This window comes from Arachis hypogaea, chromosome 11, assembly GCF_003086295.3.
Source record: "Arachis hypogaea cultivar Tifrunner chromosome 11, arahy.Tifrunner.gnm2.J5K5, whole genome shotgun sequence".
In the NCBI taxonomy this organism is placed as follows: Eukaryota; Viridiplantae; Streptophyta; class Magnoliopsida; order Fabales; family Fabaceae; genus Arachis; species Arachis hypogaea.
In genome coordinates, this window is record NC_092046.1 from 52,602,002 (window position 1) to 52,622,918 (window position 20,917).

A 20,917-nucleotide genomic window follows, 5' to 3' on the forward strand; every position below is an offset into this window, starting at 1 on the left:
AGAGAGAAAGAGTATGTAAAAACTAATTTTAGAGTTTAAATAAAACCAGTTTTAATTTGGTTTAAAACTAAACTGAACCATAAAAACTGGTTTTTAATAAACTGGTTTTCATAAAAACTATCGTTTCAGTTCATTTTTTTTTTAAAAAAACTGGTTTATTTAAAACAGTTTCAGTTCAGTTTCAATTAAGTTCAGTGAAACCAGTTTTTTTGCACACCCCTATAATTCAGTGTAATAAAGAAAACAGAAAGAGAAAGGGAGATTATGTTCCAGGAACAAGAGCATGTCTACATGGGGGGAAGTTGGGCCAGCGGTGGAAGGAGGGTTGGTTGTGGTGAGCTAAATGCCACTGAATTGAACCTCAGTGGACCTTGCTGCAACCCATTCTGAAAAAAATAAAATAGTGCTCATAGTTACTAGTGGGATAACCCGCTTCTACTTACAAAAGAAAGTTGATTGAAAGCTAGTAATTATACCACATGATGCTCTCAAATATACTTGGCTATGCTTCCATTGTCATTATCCAGAAGAAGACCAAGTATCTAAAATTATACAAGCAACAACATGAATATGCCACAAACAAAACCAGATCAAACTACAATATTCATAAAACATTTTTGAAGCACCTACATAGCATGTCGATGAAGTTGAATACAATGCAATGGAAGAAGTCCTTCCTTGTAGCGAGAAAAAACTATCAAAGACCCATTGGACAACATTTGAAAAAGTAACAGAAGTGAGTTATCCTCTGTCAAATTATGTGCTGCTGATGGATGGCTTGCTAGTGCCTTCATGATGTGCACAAAACTTTCCTCTACCTGCATAAGTAAAATAGTTTGAATGGGAAATATTTACAAAATAGCTTGAAAGCAAATAGTTGAACCCACTTAATGGAAAAGAGTACAAGACACTGGCTATTGTTGCTGATGCAAAAATGACGTGCACACGTATAACCCCTTGAGGACCCCTATTATTCACAAATAAATCAAGCTTTTCCAAAAAGGTTTGGACTAAGGATATACGGAGACACAGATTATGAGATATATATAGAGACATTGAAAGATGGCCACTATATATATATATATATATAATAATAATAATAATAATAATAATAATAATAATAATAATAATAATAATAATAATAATAATAATAATAATAATTCAAACCTGACAGATTTCAAAGTCATTGTTAACGGCAAAGCAGTCATCACTATTGGGAATAATCAAATTTTTAAAATTTTAATTTAAATATTATCTACTTTTTCTTTGAGAAAAACTTTTGATTCCTCTCATTTGGCTGAATGAGTCGACACTCTTCACAATAGGGAATAAATGTAATCTAAGGCTTTTTAAATAGCCATTTCTAAAGTGAATCATTAATTATTAAAGCATGACAACCCAAGGTCTCCTGTCACCAATATTAACAAAAGCTGAGAATTTTATCAAAGCAAAAAATAAGCATCAACTGAAAACAAATATGCATGGTTTCTGCCAAAAAGTTTGAGAAGCATACCCCAGATACTAGGATTTCCAATGTAGACAATAGATTTGCTCCAATACTAATGTCCTTTTGCACATAAGGGTAGCATAGTGAATTTTTAAAATAAATAATTAACTAAAAAAAGGGCCACAATATTTCAAGCAACATCTAAGTCAAATCTTTGTGGCTTTAGGGAAATACTTTAAAACTTGAGTAACATCTAGAGATCTTTTTCTACTACTGACTTTTAGCTTTTCTATATCTGTTACAAATGCTCTTCCAACAACAAAAGAGAATATATGGCCTTCAACTAACTTGTTGATGAACGGCTATTTCATAAGCTTTTTGGCATCATTTTCATATAGTTTTAGTATATTTTATTTAAGTTTTATTAAGTTTTCATAGGTTTTAGTGCAAAATTCACATTTTGGATTCTACTTTGAGTTTGTGTATTTTTATGAAATTTCAGGTATTTTCTGGCTGAAATTGAGGAGCTGGAGCAAAAGTCTGATTCAGAGACAGAGAAAGCACTGCAAATGCTGTCCGGATCTCACCAAGTGGACCCCAGAAGTGGATTTTAGCACTAAAAGACTGTTTTACCCTTTTTATGTAATCCTTAGTCATTAGTTTAGTATTAAAAGGAGAAGATCACACTTGTTTAGGATCTCTTCTAGCATGTTTTGTTTTTCACATTGTATTTTTTATCAGTATGAGTTTCTAAACCTCCTAGGTTAAAGGGAGGAACCCTGCGAGTTTTATAGATTATTAAAAGTATTACTGTTTTTTTTCAATCTGTGTTTGATTCTCGATTCTAAGATGTATCTTCGTTCTTCATCATTATGAATGCGTTGAACTGGAATAAGGTTATCTCATTCTATATGGGCTAAGAGTGCGTCTTTCATCGAACAATGATGAACCACTAGCTTGATTATACATCTCTTAGATGGCTAATCCACGACTTCGTTGGGGACTTCTCAGGACATCAGTTCAGCCGAGGTATGGAGAGATTAGGGTCTTTGTGGTAGAGGCTAGAACCTAAAGGCGCAGCATTCTCTGATCTGGAAGATTCGACCTTGTCTGTGGCGTTTTAAGTGGGATCATTAAAGAGAATGGACTGCAGGAGCTTCACTCTCAATCAGAATGGATCCACACTAATCTTGGGATTCAGATCTGGAGGAGCATTGGCGACCACTCAACCAGCGTCAATCACATACAGCCTGCCATAGAAGAAATCATTCACAGTTGAAGAAGACAGTAAGACCAGAATTAATCCAGAAGAACAAAGCACATCCATCTTCTTAACCATTTTCTTATAATCAAACCTTGTAATTCCATCTTTATTCCTTTTATGCGTTTAAAAAAATCCAACAACTCTTCTATCCGCCTGACTAAGATCTGCAAGATAACCATAGCTTGCTTCAAATCACAATCCTCGTGGGATTGACCCTGACTTACTCAGGTATTACTTGGACGACCCAGTGCACTTGTTGGTTCAGTTGTACAAAGTGTGGAAATTCGTGCACCATTTTTTTGGCGCCGTTGCCAGGGATTGTTCGAGTTTGGACAACTAACGGATTATCTTATTGCTTAGATTAGGTATTGTCTTTAATGTTGTTAGAGTCTTTTATTTATTTTCTTTTTTTCGAAAATTTCAAAAAATTTTTCAAAAACCTTTTCTTTTCTTTATTAATCTTTATTTTTGGTTTGAGCCTTTTGTTTTTGTTCTTGTTCTTTTTTGAATTTCTTTGAGTCTTTTTCTAAAAATTTTCAAAAAATAGTGTCTTTTGTTTGAATCTTGTGTCAATCTTTAAGTTTGGTGTCTTCTTGTGTCTTTTCTTTATAATTTTCGAAAATTGTGTCTTTGGTTTTCAAAAATTTAAAGTTTGGTGTCTTTTGCATGTTCTTGTTTTCTTTGAATTCTTTGAGTTTTGTTCTTAGTGTTCTTCTTGATCTTCAAAGTGTTCTTGTTTTTCTTCTTGTTTTGATCTTAAAAGTTTTAGATCTAAAAATTTTAAGTTTGGTATCTTTCTGTTGTTTCTCTTTCTTCATTAATTCAAAAATAAAAAAAATCTTTTCTATCTTTATTTTAATTAATTTTCGAAAATTTCAAATAAAATTTCATATTTTAATTTCAAAATCATTATCTTATCTTATCTTAGTTTTAAATTTCAAAATTCAAATCTTTTCAAAATCAAACCTTTTCAAAAATCATATCTTTTTCAAAATCTTATCTTTCTTTAAAATTCAAAAATCTTATCTTGTCTTATTTCAAATTCAAATTTCAAAATCAAACCTTTTCAAAAATCAAATCTTTATCTTATCTTGTTTCAAATTCAAATTTCAAAATTTACAATTTCAAAATTTTAAACTTCAAAATTTAAAATTTAAAATTTAAAATTCAAAATTCAAAATTCAAATTTCAATTTCAAAATTCAAAATTCAAATTTCAATTTAAAAATTCAAAATTTAACTTTCAAATTTCAAATTTTAAATTCAAATCTTTTCTAATCTTCTATCTTATCTTGTTTTCAAATCTTTCTTAATTAGTTACTTGTTCTCTCTCTTCTTTTTCAAAACTTCCTAACTAATTCTTCTCTCTTCTATTTTTTGAAATTTCTTCTTCTATTTCTCTCTCTTCTTTTTCGAAATTCATTAATTAATTTTCAATTCTTTTTAATTAATTAACTTTTATTTTCAAATAAATAAATAAATAAAATAAAAACAAAAATATTTTAATTCTTGTTTATCTTTTTACTTCTAATTTTCGAATTCTTCTTCTCTCTTATTCAAAATTCTTCTTCTCCTTCTTCTATCTTCATTCTTCTTTCTTTTATCCCTCACATCTCACTAGGAGTTCTCTGTCCTCTAGCAGAGAAGCTTCCTTTCTTGTTGTATCTGTGTTTTCTTGTTTATGACCAGGAACAGGGATAAAGAGCCTCTCTTTAATCTTGATCCAGAACTAGAAAGGAATTTAAGGAGGAGCTTACAACAAGTTAAAGCATAACACTCTGGAAGAAACCTTTTAGAAAATTTTGAACAGGATGGTGAAGACATGGCAGCCGAGCCTAATCATGAAGGAGAGGCAAGAAAGGTTCTTGGTGACTTTACCATACCTACCTCTGATTTTTATGGCAGAAGCATCTTTGTACCTGCCATCAGAGCTAACAACTTTGAGCTTAAGCCTCAATTAGACTCTCTTCTGCAACAGAATTACAAGTTCCATGGAGTTCCATTGGAAGATCCACATCAATTCCTATCTGAATTCTTGCAAATCTGTGACTCTGTTAAGACCAATGGAGTGGATCCTGAGGTCTACAGACTTATGCTTTTTCCCTTTGATGTTAGAGACAGAGCTAAAATATGGTTGGATTCTCAACTAAAAGAGAACCTAGACTCTTGGAAAAAGTTGGTCAATAATTTCATGGCCAAATTCTTTCCTCCTCAAAGGATGAGCAAAATCAGAGTGGAAGTTCAAACTTTCAGACAAAAAGAAGGTGAATCCCTCTATGAAGCTTGGGAAAGATACAAGCAACTAATTAGGAGGTGTCCTCCTGACATGCTCTCAGAATGGTCTATCCTACAAATTTTCTATGATGGTCTGTCTGAGATGTCCAAAATATCATTGGACAGCTCTGCAGGTGGATCACTCCACTTAAAGAAAATGTTTACAGAAGCAAGAGAAATCATTGAGATGGTTGCAAACAACCAATTCATGTACACCACTGAGAGAAATCCTATGAACAATGGGATCTCTCAGAAGAAAGGAGTTCTTGAAGTTGATACTTTGAATGTCATATTGGCTCAGAACAAGATCTTGACCCAGCAGGTCAATATGATCTCTCAGCATTTGATTGGAATGCAAGCTACAGCTAGCAGCACTCAGGAAGCTTCTTCTGAAGTAAAAGCTTGTGATCCTGATAAACCCACCATGGAGGAGGTGAATTACATGGGAGAACCCTATGAAAACACCTACAACCCTTCATGGAGGAATCATCCTAACCTTTCATGGAAGGATCAACAGAAACCTTAGCAAGGTTTCAATAACAATCAAGGTGGAAGAACCCAGAATAGGTTCAACAATAGGCCACCATTCTCATCTTCTCAAGGGAATATGGAGACTCCTAAGCAGAGCCTTTCTAACTTATCCATTCTAGTTTCCAGCCTCTCTAAGACCACTCATAGTTTCATAACTGAAACAAGATCCTCCATTTGAAATTTGGAGGTACAAATTGGTCAATTGAGCAAGAGAATCCTTGAGACTTCTCCTAACACTCTTCCTAGTGACACTGAAGTAAACCCAAGAGAAGAATGCATGGCCATCACTATAGAGGTAGAGGCCAAATCTGGAGAGAATGGGATGGTATTGAACGCTAGTGAGGAAGACTTCACTGGGCGTTCAATGCCTAAACATATAGGGACTCTGGCATTGAACGCCAGGAAGGAGGTCCCTCCTGGGCGTTCAACGCTCAACTTGGTAAGGAACCTGGCATTTAACGCCAATGAAGGGGTGCATGATGGGCGTTCAACGGCCAAAAAGCCACAAGAACTGGCGTTGAATGCCAGTAATGGCACACCCTCTGAGTTTTCAATATCCACTCAAGAAATCCCTATCCAAGAACTAAAGGAAGCCAAGGCTCATATTGAAACCATAGAGGTTCCCTTGCATGCACTCCTGCAGTGCATAAGTTTTGATGAATATTCATCCTCTGATGAGGATGAGGACAATAGGGAAGAGCAAGTTGCTTGGTACCTAGGAGCTCTCATGAAGCTGAATGCCAAGCTATTTGGTACAAAGCCTTTGGAGGAAGAACCTCCAGTGATTTCCAAAGAACTCAATGCTTTGGTTCAACAGAAGCTACCCCAGAAGCTTTTAGATCCTGGACGCTTCCTAATTCCTTACACCATAGGCTCCATAACCTTTAAGAAGGCTCTGTGTGACCTAGGGTCAAGTATAAACCTCATACCACTCTCTGTAATGGAGAAGCTGGGAATCTTTGAGGTACAAGCTGTAAATATATATCTCACTAGAGATGACAGACAAATCAATGAAGAAAGCATATGGCTTAGTAGAGGATGTCTTGGTGAACGTTGAAAACCTTTACATCCCTGCAAACTTCATTATCTTAGATACTGGGGTAGATGAGGATGAATCCATCATCCTTGAAAGACCTTTCCTAGCCATTTCCAATGCTATCATTGATGTAACAAAGGGAAAACTAATTCTACAACTAAGAGAGAATCATATCTTGTTCAAGATACCTCAACCCAACTCTCCTTCTGAAAAAAAAGAGATAACTGTGCAACACTTAGTGTTCCAACCATCTCTTTTAGTGCAGAGCTTTACTAAGTCCCCAAACATCAATTCTAAATTTGGTGTTGGGCAGCCATCAACAAGCACTGAGAATAAAGGTATTAAGAAGAAAGTACCTCAAGGCTGGAGGGACAAGAAAGTCCCCACTGAAGGCCCCTCACCTGGTATGAGAGTTGTCTTCACCAAGAAGCCAGTCATACCACATACAGTGAGTCGTGTCTTGTCTCTAGAGCATGTGGAGCTTATTCATGAGAAGACAGAAAGAAGGTTCATTGTAAGAGGCGAAATTCTGAGCCCATATCAACCTTTGTAAGGTGCTAACTGTCAATCTTGTGACGTTAAAAGAGCGCTTCTTGGGAGGCAATACGACCCTAATTAATTATTTCTATTTCTTTTAATTCCTTAATTTTGTTTTTCTTAAATTTATTTCTTTAGGTTCATGATCATGTGAAGCAGTTAGAACAGAGATAGAAAGGTTCAGTAATGAAAACAGAACACTCTGGATGGAGTGTATTGCTGGCATTGAACGCCAGCCAGGGAGCATTGGCTGGGCGTTCGACGCCCAAAGTGGCAGTCTTGTTGGCGTTGAACGCCAGCTATGGGCATAGTGCTGGGTGTTCAAATGCCCATACAGAGGGGATGGAATCTGAATTCCCTAGCCTCTCAGGACCAGTGGGTCCCACAGCATCTTTACCTACCCCACTTCTTCCCTCTTACTTTCACACTTTCCTATACACTCTTCCCTATAAACTCTAGCCCAATCACATCCATATCACTTCCCCAAAACCATCATAACTCCCACTAACCCCCCACCCACTTCAAAATCAAATTTCGCTCCCATTTACCCCACCTATGACCGAACTCAACCCTAGACCACTCCTATAAATACCCCTCTTACTAACCTTTTATACACATACCTCTTATACACATCAAAGCCCCCTTGGCTGAATTGCTCTCTCCCTCTATCTCCTTCTATTTTCTTCTTCTTCTACTCTATTCTTTTTTATTCATTTTTGCTCGAGGACGAGCAAAGCTTTTAAGTTTGGTGTTGGAAAAGCATTGCTCTTTTGCTTTCCATTCCCACTTATGGCACCCAAGGTTGGAGAACCCTCTAGAAAGAGGAAAGGTAAGGCAGTAGCCGCCGCCTCCGAATCTTGGAAGATGAAGAGATTCATTACCAAAGCCCAGCAAGACCACTTCTATGAAGTAGTAGCAGAGAAAAAGGTGATCCCTAAGGTCCCTTTCAGGCTAAAAAAGAATGAGTACCCGGAGATCCAAAGAGAAATCGGAGAAAAAGTTGGGAAGTCCTAACCAATCCCATCCAAGAGGTTGGGATCTTAATGGTGCAGGAGTTCTATGCTAATACATGGGTCACAAAAAAACTATGAGATTAGTGTGAACCCAAATCCCAAGAATTGGAGCACCATGGTCCGAGGGAGAATCTTAGATTTTAGCCCGAAAAGTGTGAGGTTGGTGTTCAACTTGCCCTTGATGCAAGGAGACCTACATCCTTACACTAGAAGAGTCAACTTTGGTCAGAGACTCGATCAAGTGCTCTCAGACATCTGTGTGGAAGGAGCACAGTGGAAAAGGGATTCCCAAGGCAAGCCCATTCAAGTAAGAAGGCTTGACCTCAAGCCCATAGCTAGAGGATGGTTGGAATTCATCCAACGTTCTATCATCCCCACTAGCAACTGGTCAGAAATGAATATTGAAAGAGCCATCATGATCCATTGCATCATGATTGGAAGTGAGGTGGAAGTACATGAGGTGATCCCTCAAGAATTGTACAAGATAGCTGAGAAGCCTTCTACCAAAGCAAGGTTGGCATTCCCACACCTCATCTGTCATCTATGCAATTCAGCTAGAATTGTCATATAGGGAGATATCTCTATTGAGAAGGACAAGTCCATCAATAAGAAGAGGACGGAGCAAACTAGAGAGCATGCACAAGAGCCTATGCACCCGCCTCAACATGAGATCTCTGAGATACCTCAAGGGATGCATTTCCCTCCTTAAGGCTATTAGGACCAATTGTATAATTCTCTTGGAGAAATTGAGGTTGGAGCATCAAGAGCATTCCACCATCTTCAATGAAATAAGGGAAGACCAAAGGGCCATAAAAAAAGATCAAAGGGCTTTGAGGGAAGAACAACAAAAACAAAGGAGTGACATTGAAGAGATCAAGCACTACATTGGGTCCTCAAGGAGGAGCACTAACTGCCACCATTAAAGGTGGATTCATTCTCTTAATCTCCTTTTCTTTTATTATTTTTCTATTTTCTATTGTGTTGTATTGTCTGTTCTCTTGTTCTTATTGGATGATCATTTCTATCTATGTCTTAAAGTGATAAAATGTTCCATATATCTCTCACCATTACTTAAAATAAAATTTTATTTGAAAAGAATTGAGAGATACATGAATTTCAAGTTATATAATAAGAATAGTTCAATTATTTTGATGTGGTGGTGTTGCTTTTGTTTTCTGAATGTATGAATAAACACTACATATTTGAAATTGAAATTAAGAATGTTGGCTCTTGAAAGAATGATGAAAAAGGAAAAGTATTATTGGTAATCTGAAAAATCCAAAAATTGATTCTTGAAGCAAGAAAAAGTAGAAAAAAGAAAAAGAAAAAGCATGTTGCAAAAGAAAAAAAAAAATATATATATATATATATATACATGCGAAAAAAATAAAAAATAAAAAGCAGAAAAAGCCAATAGCTCTTTAAACCAAAAGGCAAGAGCAAAAAGCCAATAACCCTTTAAACCAAAAGGCAAGGGTAAAAGGATCCAAGGCCTTGAGCATCAACGGTTAGGAGGGCCTACAAGGAATAAAATCCGGGTTTAAGCAGCTCAACCAAGCTGTCCCTAACCATATGCTTGTGGTGTTTGAGACTGAGCAGTTAAAGTCGTGATCCAAAGCAAAAAGAGCGTGTTTAAAAACTCTGGACACCTCTATCTGGGGATTCTAGCAAAGCTGAATCACAATCCGAAAGGGTTCACCCAGCTAAAGTGTCTGTGGCATTTATGTATCTGGTGGTAATATTGGAAAACAAAGTGCTTAGAGTCACGGCCAAGACTCTAAAAAGCTGTGTTCAAGAATAAAAAAGAGCTAAACTAGGAGAGTCAATAATATCATCTGGATTCTAAGTTCCTAAAGAGACTAACACTTTTGAGTTTCAATGGATAGTGAGATGCCAAAACTATTCAGAAGCAAAAAGCTACTAAGTCCCGCTCATCTAATTGAAACTGAGCTTCATTGAAAACTCTGAGATTTATTGTATCTTACTCTTTTTTTATCCTATTTTGTTTTTAGTTGCTTGGGGACAAGCAACAATTTAAATTTGGTGTTTTGATGACCGGATAATTTATACGCTTTTTGGCATCATTTTCATATAGTTTTAGTATATTTTGTTTATGTTTTATTAAGTTTTCATAGGTTTTAGTGCAAAATTCACATTTTTGGATTCTACTTTAAGTTTGTGTGTTTTTATGCAATTTCAGGTATTTTTTTTGCTGAAATTGAGGAGTTGGAACAAAAGTTTGATTCAGAGACAGAGAAAGCACTGCTGATGCTGTCCAGATCTGACCTCCTTGTATTCGAAAGAGCTTTTCTGGAGCTATAGAAGTCCAAATGGAGCGTTCTCAACAGCTATAGAAAGCTAACATCCAGCGCTTTGCAGCAATGTATAATAATTTATACTTTGCTTTAGAATTGAAAGCCCAAAACTGGCGTCCAATGCCAGCCTCCTGCCCTATTCTGGCGTCCAGCGCCCAAAGGAGAAGAGACCAGCGTCCAAGACCCATAAAGGACCCCCTAGCCAGTGGTCAATGCCCTAGAGGTTTTCTAGCACATGGATCTCATCAAAGCTCAGCCTAAACACTCACCAAGTGGGCGCCGGAAGTAGATTTTAGCACTAAAAGATGGTTTTACCCTTTTTATGTAATCCTTAGTCATTAGTTTAGTATTAAAAGGAGAAGATCACATTTGTTTAGGATCTCTTCCAGCATATTTCGTTTTTCACATTGTATTTTCTATCAGTATGAGTTTTTAAACCTCCTAGGTTGAGGGGAGGAGCCCTGCTGAGTTTTATGGATTAATAAAAGTATTACTGTTTTCTTTCAATCCGTGTTTGACTCTCGATTCTAAGATGTATCTTCGTTCTTCATCATTATGAATGCGTTGAACACATCTCTTAGACGGCTAATCCACGACTTCGTTGGGGACTTCTCGAGACATCAGTTCAGCCGAGGTATGGGGAGATTAGGGTCTTTATGGTAGAGGCTAGAACCCAAAGGCACATCATTCTCTGATCCGAAAGATTCGACCTTGTCAGTGGCATTTTGAGTAGGATCATTAAGGAGAATGGACTACAGGAGCTTCATCCTCAATCAGAATGGATTCACAATAACCGTGGGGTTCAGATCTAGAGGAGCATTGGTAATCTCTCAACCGGCGTCAATCACATATAGCCTGCCATAGAAGAAATCATTCATAGTTGAAGAAGACAGTAAGACTAAAATTATTCCAGAAGAACAAAGCATCTCCAAGCCTTAACCATCATCTTAACCATCTTCTTATAATCAAACCTTGTAATTCCATCTTTATTCTTTTTATGCGTTTAAACAAATCCAACAACTCTTCTATCCGCCTGACTAAGATCTGCAAGATAACCATAGCTTGCTTCAAATCAAAATCCTTGTGGGATCGACCCTGACTCACTCAGGTATTACTTGGACGATCCAGTGCACTTGTTGGTTCAGTTGAAAGAAGTGTGGGAATTTGTGCACTACCTGTGCACCAACAACATCAAAAATCAGTTATCACACTCTAGTCATGAAAATCTGTAAGAAATTTTAGATTCAAAAAGCATTGCAAATATATATATATATATATATATATATATATATATATATAGGTAGGAAATATATTATCACATAAAGTTTTTCTCAAGATCATTGGAGAAAGAAATAGAAGCCACAAATAAACTCTTAAGTAGTCAAATTTATCTTGTAATAATATATATTTAAATTAACTCATAAAGAATGCAAATGTAAATACTTCATCTTCTCCAACAGCAACAATGATGAGCAGATATTTTATACGCTTTTTGACATCATTTTTATATAGTTTTTTATATGTTTTATTTAAGTTTTATCAAGTTTTCATAGGTTTTAGTACAAAATTCATATTTTTGGATTCTACTATGAGTTTGTGTGTTTTTATGCAATTTAAGGTATTTTCTGGTTGAAATTGAGGAGCTGGAGCAAAAGTCTGATTCAGAGGCAGAGAAAGCACTGCAGATGCTGTCAGGATCTGACCTCTGTGAACTCGAAGGAGCTTTTCTGGAGCTACAGGCTTCCACATGGAGCGTTCTCAATAGCTATGGGAAGCTAACATCCAGGGCTTTCTAGAAATGTATAATAGTCTATACTTTGTATTAGAATTGAAGACCAAAAACTGGCGTTCAACGCTAGCCATCTACCCAAGTCCAGGCGTGCAACGCCCACAAGGAGGTGATCAGCGTCCAACGCCCAAAAGGGAGCCCTTAGCCAGTGTTCAACACCCCTAAGGAGTCCTAGCACGTGGGAGACACTAAAGCTCATCCCAAACCTCACCAAGTGGGTCCCAAAAATGGATTTTCGCACTACAAGCCTAAACCTATCATATTTTTGTAATTTTTAGTCATTAGGTTAAAATATATATAGGAGAAGATCACCCTTTGTTAGACACACTCGATCTTCTACTACCACTTTACACGTTTTTACATTGTTCTATGTACAGTATGAGCCACTAAACCTCCTAGGTTAAGAGAAGGAGCTCTGCTGAGTTTTATGGATTAATAAAAGTATTACTGTTCTATCTCAATTCGTGTTTGATTCTCTATTCTACGATGTATCCTCGTTCTTCAACCTTATGAATGAGTTGAACCGGCACAAGGTTAACTCTCTTCTACATGGGTTCAGCAAGCGTCTTTCATCGGATATCAATGAACCACTAGCTTGATTATACATCTCTTAGACGGCTAATCCACAACTTTGTTGGGGACTTCTCGAGACATCAGTTCAGCCGAGGTATGGGGAGATTAGGGTCTTTGTGATAAAGGCTAGAACCAAAGGTGCATCATTCTCTGATCTGGAAGATTCGACCTTGTCTGTGGCGTTTTGAGTAGGATCATCAAGGGGAATGGATAGCTTCACCCTCAATTAGACTGGATGTGCACTAGCCCTGGTGTTCAGCCTGGAGGAGAATCGGCGACCTCTCAAGAAAGGCGTTGATCACATACAGCCTGCCATAGAAGAAATCATTCACAGTTGGCATAGACAGTGAGACCGAATTAATCCAGAAGAACAAAACATCTCTGAAGCCTTAACCATCTTCTTATCATTGCATTCACCTTCAATTGAGTAACGTTATCTTTATTTTACTTTTATGTGCTTTAAATAAACAAACAACTTTTCTATCCGCCTGACTAAGATTTATAAGATAACCACAACTTAATTCAAGCCAACAATCCTTGTGGGATCGACCCTGACTCACTCATGTATTACTTGGACGACCCAGTGCACTTGCTGGTTCAGTTGTGCGAAGTTTAATTCCACGCACCAAACAACAACATAACAAACTAAGTTATGTCGATCAAATATAAGCCTTTTTGCGTTCATCAATGCTTACATATGTACAGATAAGAGCATAAGTAGCATTACTGTACCATGCACCAGAAGGGGGAAAACTAACAGTAATATGAGCTTCCAGTTAAACATTTTATGAGTGCAATGTGCCTAACCTCTGATTTGTTATGAGCTTTCCAAATGCATCCCAAGATCTCTTGAATTCTAATTCCAGTTCATGCATTTCCATGATTTGAAGGTTGAAAGATCATGATCACAAGTTCACCACAATCAATACATGGAACTTGAAATTATAGCCCAAAAAAAAAAGAAATAGCAGGACATGATCTAAACTCTGTCTAGACTACTACATGACCATAAAATTTTACATCTTTATAAGAATCAAGCAATGCACGGATTTGTTAAGTTAATAATTGGTGCATTTAAATTAAACTTAAAGCATTTGGTGAAGTCTTATGCTCGAATATCAAAATTTACAGGCGGATCCCCAATGGTGCTAAATCTACAAAGCAGATATGGCTAAGCTTTAATAACTGAAAGAGTAATAAAGCAGTGCAAAAACTTTGATATTACTAGCATTTGAAAGGGAAAACCTAAAAAGTAGCTAAATAGTCGCTGACATTGAAAAATAAGAACGAAGAGAATTGAAAGGGAATACAATGAGTGAATGAGAAGAGAGAAGAAAAGGTGAATGAACCTGGAAGTAGGAGACGAAGAGGAAGAGGAAGAGGCATTAGCATCGCGAGCAGTGGGGGAAGAAGCGGAGGAAGAAGAATGAAGCGGATCTGGAGATCTGGCAAATTCAACGAGGCACGTTGCTAAAATCCTAACCAGAGGGGAAAAATCAAACCTAACAGAATGGATTGTAATCGGCAATTAGGAGGTTACCTGCTTGAAGATGACGATTAGGAGGTTACCTTCTTGAAGACGACAAAGACGACGCCGGGATCTCAACGACGAAGGCGATGACACCAAGACTGTAGAAGAAGATGGTGACGAGACCTTAGGAGATGGCAGTGAAGAAGACGACAATGGTGCTCGGAGATGACAATGGTATCTGATTGGAGAAGATGAGAATGGTGTGGGTGAGTTATGGTTAGTGAGGGTAATTTGGATAACATCTTTTTATTTTTTAAATTAGCGATTGTTTTTGCCACACCATTCCCTTCAACTTACTTACACCCATTCCTCTCTTTGGTCCCACCATAACCGAAGTCTCTCCCCTCTATATATAATCCACTTCTTCATTTCTTTCTACCACCTTACTTCTTACTCTTCCCTTTCCAAACACCCTTCACTCCTTTCTCTTGCTTACTTGACCGTAACTCACCTCTCCTCCACTCTCCTCTTTTCATTTCTTTTTTCTTCTCCAGACCGTAGCCAACCCCCATCCCCCATCTTCTCCCCTTCTTACATTTCCTTTCCTTCTTCTCTTTTACTTTGTTCAGGGATGAGCAAAAGCCTTAAGTTTGGTATTGGGGCACTCCGCTTTTCTTCTTTATCATTATCCATATGACACTCGAAACTGGTGAATCCTCTTCAAGGAAGAGAAAAGAAAAGGCTCCTGCATCCAGCCGATATGACTTTACCCAAATTTTCTCTAAGACCCACGAGAATTATTTTAATGAAGTTGTCAACAAAAAGAAAGTGATCTCGGAGGTCTGCTTTGACCTGCAGCCGGGCGAGTATCCGAAAATCCAGGACCAGGTTCTGAAGAGGGGTTGGGAAGTTCTAACCAACGCTGTGACCGATGTGGATGTGCTTATGGTCAGGGTGTTCTACGCCAATGCTTGGGTGACTTACAAGCATGTCACAGGCGTGAACCCAGACCCGAAAAACTGGAGCATTATGGTCCGATGGAGGATCCTTGAGTTGAGTCCAGAGAGGGTGAGGGAGATACTTCATTTGCCATCATCCAGAGACAACCCTCACTTTTACACTCAGAAGGTCAACACTGACCAGAGACTGGACCAGGTCCTTACTGATATCTGCCTCCTCGGAGCACAGTGGAGGAGGAATGCTAGAGGCCAGCTAGGCAGGCACAATCTGAGGCTAGTTGCTTGGGGATAGTTGGAGTTTATTCAGCGCTCCATTATTCCTATGAGTAATCGGTCCGAGGTTACTATTGATTGAGCCGTGATGATTCATTGCATCATGCTCGGTAATGAGGTGGAGGTGCATCAGGTGATCCCTCAGGAGTCATATAGACTAGCCGAGAAGGTCCCCACCTCTACTAGATTGGCCTTCTCCTACCTCATCTTCTGCCTATGTGACGATGCCCGAGTCCATATTGATGGAGATACCCTGATTGCTATTGATAGACCTATCACTAGGATAGGTACAGAGCATGCTAGGGAGCATGGACGTGCACCACCTTAGGAGCAAGCTCCCCCTCATCAGTAGGAGTAGCTGGAGATGCCTCAGGCATTCTATTTCCCTCCTCGTGACTATTGGGATCAGATCACTACATCTATCGGGGAGCTGACATATTCGGTGGATCAGCTGAGGATCGAGCATCAGGACTACTCAGCCCTCATTCATCAGCTAGTAGAGGAGCAGCTGAGGCAGAGGCGCGACTTGGATGAGCTGAAGTGCCAGGCAATCCGAATCAAACTTCACTCTTGGAGCATGTTTAGTTGGATTTAGCTTTTAATTATTATTTTATCTTTTATTTTTGTTATGTTTAATTACAAACAAAATCTTTTAGGTTTAGAATTTTGATGAGCGGATATTTTATATGCTTTTTGGGGTTAATTTCATATAGTTTTTAGTATGTTTTAGTTAGTTTTTAGTTTATTTCCATTAGTTTTTAGGAAAAATTCATATTTCTGGACTTTACTATGAGTTGTGTATTTTTCTGTAATTTCAGGTATTTTTCTGGCTGAAATTGAAGGAGCTGAGCAAATATCTGATTCAGGCTGAAAAAGGACTGCTGATGCTGTTGGATTCTGACCTCCCTGCACTCAAAATGGATTTTCTGGAGCTACAGAACTCGAAATGGCATGCTTTTAATTGCGTTGAAAAGTAGACATCCAGGGCTTTTCAGCAATATATAATAGTCCATACTTTGCATAAGGATAGATGACGTAAACTGGCGTTCAACGCCAGTTCTCTGCCCAATTCTGGCGTTCAGCGCCAGAAAAGGATCAAAAGCTGGAGTTGAACGCCCAAACTGGCACAAAAACTGGCGTTCAACTCCACAAATGGCCTCTGCACGTGGATTGCTTAATTCTCAGCCCCAGCACACACCAAGTGGGCCCCAGAAGTGGGCCTCTGCATCATCCATCATAGTTTACTCATTTCTTGTAAACCTAGGCTACTAGTTTAGTATTTAAACAACTTTTAGAGACTTATTTTGTATCTCATGATATTTTTAGATCTAAACTTTGTATTCTCTGACGGCATGAGTCTCTAAACCCCATTGTTGGGGGTGAGGAGCTCTGCTGTGTCTCGATGAATTAATGCAAGTATTTCTGTTTTCCATTCAAACACGCTTGTTCCTATCTAAGATGTTCATTCGCGCTTAACTGTGATGGAGGTGATGATCTGTGACACTCATCACCTTCCTCAAATCATGAATGTGTGCCTGACAACCACTTCCGTTCTACCTTCTACTGAATGAGTATCTCTTAGATCTCTTAATCAGAATCTTCGTGGCGTAAGCTAGAATGATGGCGGCATTCAAGAGAATCCGGAAAGTCTAAACCTTGTCTGTGGTATTCCGAGTAGGATTCAAGGATTGAATGACTGTGACGAGCTTCAAACTCCTGAAGGCTGGGCGTTAGTGACAGACGCAAAAGGATAGTAAATCCTATTCCAACCAGATCGAGAACCAACCGGTGATTAGCCGTGCTGTGACAGAGCGCGTGAGCGTAGTTTTCACTGGAAGGATGGAAGGTAGCCATTGACAACGGTGATCCACCAACACACAACTTGCCATAGGAGGACGTGCGTGCGTGAACAAGAAGACAGAGGAAAGCAGAGATTCAGAAGACAAAGCATCTCCAAAACTCCAACATACTCTCCATTACTGCATAACAAGTAACCTTTAATCCATGCTCTATTGTTTATTTGCAATTCAACTGATAAACATAATTGACTTCCTGACTAAGATTTACAAGATAACCATAGATTGCTTCAAACCAACAATCTCCGTGGGATTCGACCCTTACTCACGTGAGGTATTACTTGGACAATCCAGTGCACTTGCTGGTCAGTGGTACGAGTTGTGAAAAGTGTGATTCATAATTCGTGCACCAAGTTTTTGGTGCCGTTGCCGGGGATTGTTCGTGTTTGGACAACTAACGATTTATTTTGTTGCTTAGATTAGGAAAAATTTTTCTTTTTGGTTTAGAGTCTTTTATTATTTATCCCTTGTTAAAACACTTTAAATTTATAGCTCAATTAGTTAGAACGTGGTGTTTATGTTCATGGTAATTGGCTATCATATTTTTAAAATCTTTTTCAAAAATATTTTTTATTATTAAATCCTGTGCCAAACTTTAAGTTTGGTGTTTTCTTGTTGATTTTTCAAAAAAAAAAAAAATTTCGAAAATCTATTTTGGTTTCCTAAAAAATTTTAAGTTTGGTGTTCTTCCTAAGTGTTCTTGAGTTTTCCTTGTGTCTTGATCTTAAAATTTTTAAGTTTGGTGTTCCTTGGTGTTTTCCCTCCAAAATTTTCGAAAATAAGGAGCATTAGATCTAAAAATTTTAAATCTTGTGCTATCTTATTGTTTTTCTCTTTCCTCTTAAAAATAAAAAATATCTTTTCTCTCTATTTTAAAAACAATTTTTCGAAATATATTTCTAAAAATTCAGATTTTTTATTTCAAAATTGAAAACTTTTTTTTTAAAAAAAAAAAATCATCATATCCTTTTCAAAACTTCCTAACCACTTTCTCTCTCCTCAGTTTTTCGAAAATCTTCACTCAATTTTTATTTTTTTAATTTATTTCATTTTCGAAATAAATACATAAATAAATAAATAAAAATATTTTTTCTATTTTACATCATCTCCCTTTCTTCATCATGGACCTAAGCGGAAATGAACAGTCCAGGAGGACTCTGGGGTCATATTCTAACCCCTCTACTGCTTCATATGGAAGTAGTATCTGCATACCCTCCATTGGAGTCAGTAGCTTTGAGTTGAATCCTCAGCTCATTATCATGGTGCAGCAAAGTTGCCAGTATTCCGGTCTTCCACAGGAAGAACCTACAGAGTTTCTGGCACAGTTTCTACAGATTACTGACATAGTACATGATAAAGAAATAGATCAGGATGTCTACAGACTATTACTGTTTCCATTTGCTGTAAAAGATCAAGCTAAGAGGTGGTTGAATAACCAACCTAAGGCCAGCATAAGGACATGGAAACAGCTGACAGAAAAATTTCTGAATCAATATTTCCCTCCAAAAAGGATGACACAGCTAAGGCTGGACATCCAAGGCTTCAAGCAAGGAGATAATGAATCTCTTTATGATGCCTGGGAGAGATACAGAGAGATGCTACGAAAATGCCCCTCTGAAATGTTTTCAGAGTGGGTTCAGTTAGACATCTTCTACTATGGGCTTGCAGAAGGAGCCCAGATGTCTCTAGATTACTCAGCTGGTGGATCTATCCACATGAGAAAGACAATTGAAGAGGCTCAAGAGCTCATTGATACAGTTGCCAGGAATCAGCATCTGTACCTAAGCAGCAACCCTTCCATGAATGAAGAGGTTAAAACAGTAACTGCTGAACTCAGTCCTGTAAAACAAGCTGCTGAATTCAATCAGCAATTGGACTTTCTAACAAAGCAGCTAGCTGAATTTAAAGACAGGTTACAAGAGACAAGGACGGCTAATATACATATGGACGAACAGTTTAAGCAAACAAAGCAGCAGCTGTTAAGGCAAATAGCAGAAGAATGCCAAGCAGTTCAACTAAGAAGCGGGAAAACATTAAATACCCCACCTCAAGGCAGCAAAAAGCTAAGAAATGATCAAACCACCCAAAATTTACCTGAGGACAGTAAGAGCCCAGGGAAAAATAATTCTGGCGATAAAACGCCAGAAATTTGGTGGAAGGCTGGCGCTGAATGCCCAGACCATGGCCAAAACTGGCGTTCAACGCCAGAAACAAGGCAGGATTGGCGTTCAACGCCAGAAATGGGCAAGGATCTGGCGTTGAACGCCCAAAATGGGCAAGATCTGGCGCTGAACGCCCAAAATGGGCACAGTTCTGGCGTTCAGACGCCAGGAGCAGACAAGGAGCTGGCGTCCAGTTTCACCCCAGCTTCTAACTCTGGCACTCAAGTGCCAGTGAGGGATCAGACACACACAAATTCTGATAACAACCCCTCTAAAAAGGCTTCTTCAACCACTTCTGTAGGCAATAAACCTGCAGCAACTAAGGTTGAAGAATATAAAGCCAAGATACCTTATCCTCAAAAACTCCGGAAAGAGGAGCAGGATAAGCAATTTGCTCGCTTTGCAGATTATCTCAAGACTCTTGAAATAAAGATTCCATTTGCAGAAGCACTTGAGCAAATACCTTCTTATGCCAAGTTCATGAAAGAGATCTTGAGTCATAAAAAGGATTGGAGAGAAACAGAAAGAGTTCTCCTCACTGAAGAATGCAGTGCAGTCATTCTGAAGAGCTTTCCTGAAAAGCTTAAAGACCCTGGGAGCTTTCTGATACCATGCATATTAGAAGATAATTGCACCAAGACAGCTTTATGCGATCTTGGGGCAAGCATCAACCTAATACCTACATCCACTATCAGGAAGCTTGGCTTAACTGAAGAAGTTAAACCAACCCGGATATGTCTCCAACTTGCTGATGGTTCCACTAAATACCCATCAGGCGTGATTGAGGACATGATTGTCAGAGATGGGCCATTCGCCTTTCCCACTGACTTTGTTGTGCTGGAAATAGAGGAGCACAAGAGTGCTACTCTCATTCTAGGAAGACCCTTCCTAGCAACTGGACGATCTCTCATTGATGTCCAACAGGGGGAAATAACCCTGAGAGTCAACGATGATGAGTTCAAGTTGAACGCTGTCAAAGCCATGCAGCATCCAGACACATCAACAGACTGCATGAAAGTTGATCTTATTGACTCTTTGGTAGAAGAGATCAACATGGCTGAGAGTCTCGAATCAGAGTTGGAAGACATCTTTAAAGATGTTCAGCCTGATTTGGAGGATTCAGGGGACATGAAAGAGCCTCTGAACTTTCTTCTGAAAGAGGAAAAACCTCCTAAACCCGAGCTCAAGCCATTACCACCATCCTTGAAATATGCGTTTCTGGGAGAAGGTGACACTTTTCCAGTGATCATAAGCTCTGCTTTAAATTCACAAGAAGAGGAGGCACTTATTCAAGTGCTAAGGACACACAAGACAGCTCTTGGGTGGTCCATAGGTGATCTTAAGGGCATAAGCCCAGCTAGATGCATGCACAAAATCTTATTGGAGGATAATGCCAAACCAGTGGTGCAACCACAGAG

The 20,917-nt window shown here is 38.4% G+C and overlaps 1 non-coding gene across 1 annotated transcript; it reads right to left on the reverse strand.

Annotated features, from left to right (window-relative positions):
* Window positions 1–4,934: 4,934 nt before the first annotated feature.
* Window positions 4,935–5,043, reverse strand: LOC112724298 (small nucleolar RNA R71). The gene has a single exon (XR_003163468.1). It is a non-coding gene; the product is annotated as a small nucleolar RNA R71 (small nucleolar RNA).
* Between the last annotated feature and the right edge of the window lie 15,874 nt (window positions 5,044–20,917).